We start from the raw sequence: 6,420 nt of genomic DNA, 5'->3' as shown, positions 1-6,420 counted from the left end.
TTTCCCAGCGATCAGCTGTGTGGAATGACCTTACAGGAGAAAAAGAATAATTCCATCCCTCTGCAGTTTCTGCACACCATTCATACTTTTAAACACCTCTGTCATGTCTTCCCTTACTTACCTGTTTTCTAAGTGACACAATCCCAGCTGTTGTAGCTGCTCCTCACAAGAAGTTGCTCCAGCCCCCTCTTCATTTTATTTGTCCTCTGTATTTTTTCCAGCTCAGTAAAGTCATTTTTCAGGTAAGGTGACCACAGCTGTAAGCAATATTCTAAGTGAAGCCACACCAAAAATTTGTATTAAGGGTAGTCTGATCTTGGCAGTTTTATTTAAATTTAAATTCCTGTCCTAATGTTGCCTAACTTGGAGTTAGTCTTTGTTTCGCAGCAGCTGTGCCTTGGGTCAACATTTTCGTCAAGCTGCCCATCGCAGCCCCATTTCCTTTCTTCAGCCGCCACTGCTAATTCAGATTCCATCAACCTGTTCCTGAAGTTAGACTTTTTGCCCCAATATGCATTACTTGCTTATATTGCACTGCCCATTCTCCTAGCTGGGAGATCCCGTTGGGGCACCTCCCAATCCCCTTTGGTTTTTCCCACCCTAAATAGTTCGGTGTCATCCGCAGGCTTGGCCGCTTCACCGCTCACTCCTAGTTTCAGGTCATTTATGAATAGGCTGAGAAGCGTCCTTCCTAAGACAAACCTCATGGGACTCCACAATCCCTCCATTGGGAGAAATTCCCATTTCCCCCACTCTTTCTTTGGGTTCTTTAACCAGTTTCTGATCCATAAAAGGTCTCCCCTTCCTTGCGTTTATTCCATGACCACTAAGTTTGCCATGTAATTGGAAATCTAAGGGCTCTTTAGTATCCCTAATAGAAATTGCAAAAGGGCTCATTGTCTCTTTCTGTACATTAATGTGCACGCTCATTGCCCATTGTCTTAGAATGAATGGCTTATTTGTGCTAGAACCAGAATAATGTTCTTCCAAGGTTGCGTTGATATTTCCAATGAGGAGGAGGACCTGAAGATTGCTTGGCCTGCATCTTCATTTAGACAGAAGTGGATAACAATGGGCTGAGATGATGCATGGGCATCCTGACGCTTTTTTATATATGGAGGCATAGGAGATCCTCCTTAGGAGCAAAGCTGAAAGATGAATTAAAGATGGTTTTGTGACCTGTGCTATGCCACTAATTAATTAACCCATTTGGTTTTCTTTTTTGGTTGTCTGATCTCATTGCTTATCAAGATGGACCTGTGCTGATTCAAACATATATTTGGATATATGCAACCAAATTTCAATGGAACATATCCCGCACTGTGTTTTATACTGCCCACTGTATAAATTATATCCCAGATATAATTTCCTGCCAGGTGTTCATATTATTCTAACTAGGGCTTATTGAAATATGGAATTTTCTACTTCCTAGCTGATGTGACCAAATTTGTTACCTCTAGGGTAGCATTGTATGCAGTGGGAGTTTAAAAAGTAAGAATAATTTTGTGCAAGCCATTGCAATATCCAGTAATGAAAACTCTCCCCATTTTCATGAAGGTATTTTATATAAAAATCTAAAAAATCAATACTTTGTCTTTATCATTGTTAGATTTATGTATTTTGACATTCTTCACTTTGCACTTGGTTGTAATCATTTGTTTATGCTGTTTGGCTGAAGCAAATAAATTGTCTTTTTTCAAAAAAGCTGTCTTACTTTTTCAGAAAAGTCTGATTATAAATATTTCTTTTTCAGTCTAGAACAGCAGATGTTTGAGTTTTGTCCCAGAAAGGAACATGGTTAAAAAAAGAGTCCCTGGTTAGAAAGCAGTGTGGAGTTGGACAGAGAAAAATCCCTTCTGCATTTAAGACAATTTGATGGCGTGACTTCCACACTAGAGAAGATGGGCTGATTCAGTATTTTCATTGCAATCAAAAGGCAGTTTAGATGCAAAGATCCACTTTGCACCCTAGAAGGCATCCTGATGAAGCGGATTCCTTCAGCCCTGCACATCAGTGTGTGCTCCACATTTCTTGGCTTTAAATCCATGCAAACTGGAAGAGATGCTGTGAGAGACAGCACCTGTGATCTCGCTGCCTCAGAGAAGATCCTCATTCCCTATTTTCTTAAAACATCTTTGGTATAACATGTGAGTAACCCAGTTACCTGTACCCTGCCCTTCCCCACCACTTGTCACATCAGAGCCTTGAAAGGGTCTCTGGTGTTCACTAATATAGAAGGCATATCAGCAGCGCAAGCAGAGCAGGTGGTAGTTTTTGAGAAGTGGCTCCAAGCAGAATATGCCCATGTTTCTACAGAGGAGGGAAGACCGGAGGAAAGTGCATCTGTTTGGTCCCTTCGGGCTGCAGAGGACGACAGTCTTTCTCCTGATTTAGATAGGTTGGACCTGGTGTTTACTACTTGTGGCAATATTTGGAGGTCACCTGTGGACAGCACAAGAAGTAGCTTCAACCTTCCAACTCCTCACCTGGTTCCCATTTGAGCTGCCCAAGTGCTGTGGCCTCGAGATAAGCATCTCCATTGCAGCTTCTCTCATCTCAGCGTGTTGGGACGGCCCATATTGGCCCCCTCCCCTTCTCCCTCTGACTTTTTTCTGGATATCAGCCTGCAGCCCTTGAGAAAGTGCTCCCAAACCAGCTATCTTTCTCACTCCCAGTATTAGCACTTTTGAGAACATGTCCTGTTTCACATCCCGAGCATGGAGCCTTGTCCATTCCGTGTTCCTTTCCTCATGAATTCATCAGTTAATTCCAAGCATAACTAAGCTATTAGCCACTGCAGAACTCTAGATCCACAAGAGAGAGTTTGAGAAGAAAATGCACATGGTTTTCATGTGCTTTTTGCTAGTAGTGTCTAATGAATGCAAAACATTACAAGGCTGTAGAATATTTCAGTTGTACCTGGGAATACCCATCAAAAATTCCCATGACTATCTCTTTTCTGAGCTGAAATTGTCCTGTGTTTTACTTACCTAGACAACTTGTGTGAGAAACCATCCCAGTCCTTCAAACACAGTTGCACTGCACAAAGGGATATGTGCTGCTCATGTACTGTGCAGCCTTATGCACCTTCTGTTAGAGCATCACCTGAGTATTCTGTGCATGCAAGAGAAACCTAAATTAACTAGCCAGTGTTGTGAGCTAGGTTTTCCTCCCTTTGCACATTCAAGGCAACAGAACTTTCTTTTGCAAGGGAATCTTTATTCCCCCAGTAAGCTCAATCAGCACAGAATGTATCTCTGAGCACGCACAGAGTGGTTTGTTGAGCCCCTTGCAACTACTTCCAGAAACCCTCCTTTTGAGGATGCCTGGGCCTGATCCCTTCAAGAGGGCCCACCTGGAAGTGAACCTGCCTTTTCTCTGCAGGCCAAACAGCTTTGCCCATCTCTGGGAGCTCCTCTCCTGTCCCCTCATCCGACAGCTGCACGTTCTGTTATTCTCAGAGCCTGTGCATGCACCTGGGAAGAGTGACCTTGAGATAGGCCCCTCTGCTTCACACAGCTCAAGGGGTGGAGGGCCACTATCCCAGGCCTCCTGCCACACCTCTGCTTCGTTCTCAGTGCAGATCGGTGTGACCTGAGCGTGTGCACTAACCATGACCGTGGGCAGCTGGTTTGCCGTCCCGTGAATGAGTCCCGGGGTGCATGGGCCATTGGTTGGCTCCAGCGTGGCTTTTCTTATGTTCTAACCGTCAGCTCCTGCTTAAAAATTCAGACCTATGTTTTCCCCAGTATCTGAAAAAGGATAATTATAATAATGGTATACTTCTGGAGTTTTCATGAGAAAGCATGGCATTGTTTAATTTAACAATTTAATTTTATTTAAATGTCATTTTAATTGTTAACAATATTTACTTATATATCTGGCCAGGGCGACTTCTTTTCTTTTCTTTTCTTTTCTTTTCTTTTCTTTTCTTTTCTTTTCTTTTAAACTTCTTTTATATCGTGTTTATATATATATATATATATATATATATATATATATATATATATATATATATATAATTTATTTTATATTATTAATTTTAATTTTAAATTGTTATTTTTGTATTGTATTGAATTTTATTGTGTTGTAAGCCGCCCCGAGGCTTCGGCAAGGGGCGGCATAGAAATGTTCTAATAATAATAATAATAATAATAATAATTGTTACAAGTGATGCTGCCACTATGCTCACATAAGATGTGAACAATGTGATGTGGCTGCAAGAAAAGCAAATGCTAGTTTGGGCTGCATTTATAGAAGAATCACTTCCACATAACACAAAGTACTAGTTCCCTTTTACTCAGCACTGGTTAGGCCTCATCTGGAGTTCTGCATTCAGTTTTGGGTACCACAGTTTAAGAAAGATGCAGGCAGGCTGGAAAGGGTTCCAAGAAGGGCAACAACAATGATCCAGGGGCTGGAAACCATGCTCTCTGCGGAGAGATTGAAAAAATTAGGCAGGCTTAGTCCTGAGCTGCGAAAACTGAGGGAGATATGATTGGATTCTTCAAGTATTTGAAAGGTTGTCACAAAGAAGAAGCCAGGATCTCTTCTCAGTCATCCTAGGCTGCAGGGCATGGAATAACAGGCTCAAGTTGCAGGAAGCCAGCTTCCAGATGAACACCAGGAAGAACTTCCCCAGTGTTAAAGCAGTATGGCAATGCAGCCCATGACCTGGGGAGGAGGTGGACTCTCCCACACTGGAGGCATTCAGGATACATCCAGACAACCCCCTGAGAGGGATGGTTTAATTAGAGTCCTGCACTGAGCAGAGGCCCTCTTGGCTTTAAAATGTACAAATAGCATAGATGTGATGATTTTCAGGAAAAGGGCATGAGCAGTCATTTCTGCTGCTTGTGATTTCAGTGGACCTGCTAAGTCTAACTCTAGTCCGGTGAATACTGGGCTTTAAAAATAATGATAATTTGGGGAATGAGCCTCATACATTGTACTCCCACGGCTGGCACAGAACAGCAGCACCAGCTCAATCTCATCAAAGTGGTAAAAAGCTTGAGTGGGGAGGAGACTGCAGAGGCCGGGCCAGGAGGTTCTCCCTATCCTTTGCCACCTCTCTGCACGCCCTGCCCCCCAAAGAGGCTCAGCCAGAAGCCTGAAAATAGCCAACTAGAGGCAATGCAAAGGGTTTGTGGCAGCCCTTCACTGTTATCAACTTTTGCTCTTATCTTGGCTGCGACAACCTGTGCTGAGCTGCCAAAAAGTTTGCAAAATGTAATTGCTTAATCATGCTGGGAGGTCAAAGATTATACTTTTTAATCTCAAGATAAATTGCAGCACCAGCATTAGCAGCCGCAGTAGATGCACCTGTTTGCTCCTTTTTAATATAGAAAAGAGATTCTACCATTGACTCAGTGTAACCGCGGCTATTTCATTACATCTAATAAAGTAGAATTCAGTTCTTTTGGACCCGGGGAACCAACCTTTAGCTTAACGTTGAAGTGCAGTTGCATCCCACTTGATTCGGAGCAGTGGAACTGGGCTGCTCTTGGTACAAGCGCCATCAAACAGGTGAATCTCTATATGAAACACGTGTGTGTGTGTGTGTGAATGTACAAAATGGCTGTGTGTGTAAAAATGGGCACAGAACTGAAAGTGAGGCAAGGAAATAGTTAACTGGGCTTTTTACAACTTCATCTCTCTCACCTCATTTCAGGACTCCTTCCCTCCCCGCTGAGCACTTGAGACACAGTTTTGGTTTTGTTCTGCTTTTGCTAAAGATCTTTTAATGGGGAGGAGGAGGAGGAGCAGCACTGAGGAACTCCTGGGGAAGTCCTCAAGCAATCTTTCCATGATGCCCAAGCACAGAACGGAGAGGGGAGAAAGGTAAAAGAAAGAGCAACGGCCCACAGCCACCTCCTTTCCAGTAAAGTAAGCACGTGAAGCCCAGAGACTTCTCTTCAAAACTCTCACCCCATCCCACAATTTTGGCATGCAATTTCTTTTCACCCCACAAATAGTCAAGTTCAGCACACTGCTATATGGGAAAAGTGGTGCACTTGGTGGCTAAAAGTGGTTGTTGGGGCTGATGCCTTATCCCCAATTTGGTCAACAACAAACCTTTACCTAATTTGAATAAATCGGTCACAAAAGGCCAAAAAGATGAGTTTGGATGGCTCATTCAGGATTTAAAATAAACTGGCCATGCTGTGCTTGTGGTACCTTTGAGAAATGCAACCTGTTGAGCTCCATCTATCTATCTATCTATCTATCTATCTATCTATCTATCTATCTATCTATTTACAGTATTTATATCCCTTCCTTCTGCAGAAACGCTCAGGACAGCTTACATAATATAAAATTATGAAATACAGTATTAAAACTACAATTATTAAAATATCTAAATTGAACTGTTGTTGTTATTCGCAAAGTCATGTCCGACCCATTGCAACCCCATGGACAACA

The sequence above is a fragment of the Varanus komodoensis genome, unplaced genomic scaffold (genome assembly GCF_004798865.1).
Source record: "Varanus komodoensis strain SLA01 unplaced genomic scaffold, ASM479886v1 scaffold8, whole genome shotgun sequence".
NCBI classification, from domain to species: Eukaryota; Metazoa; Chordata; class Lepidosauria; order Squamata; family Varanidae; genus Varanus; species Varanus komodoensis.
The sequence above is the reverse complement of the archived record's forward strand: the minus strand, read 5'-3'. Positions refer to the sequence as shown.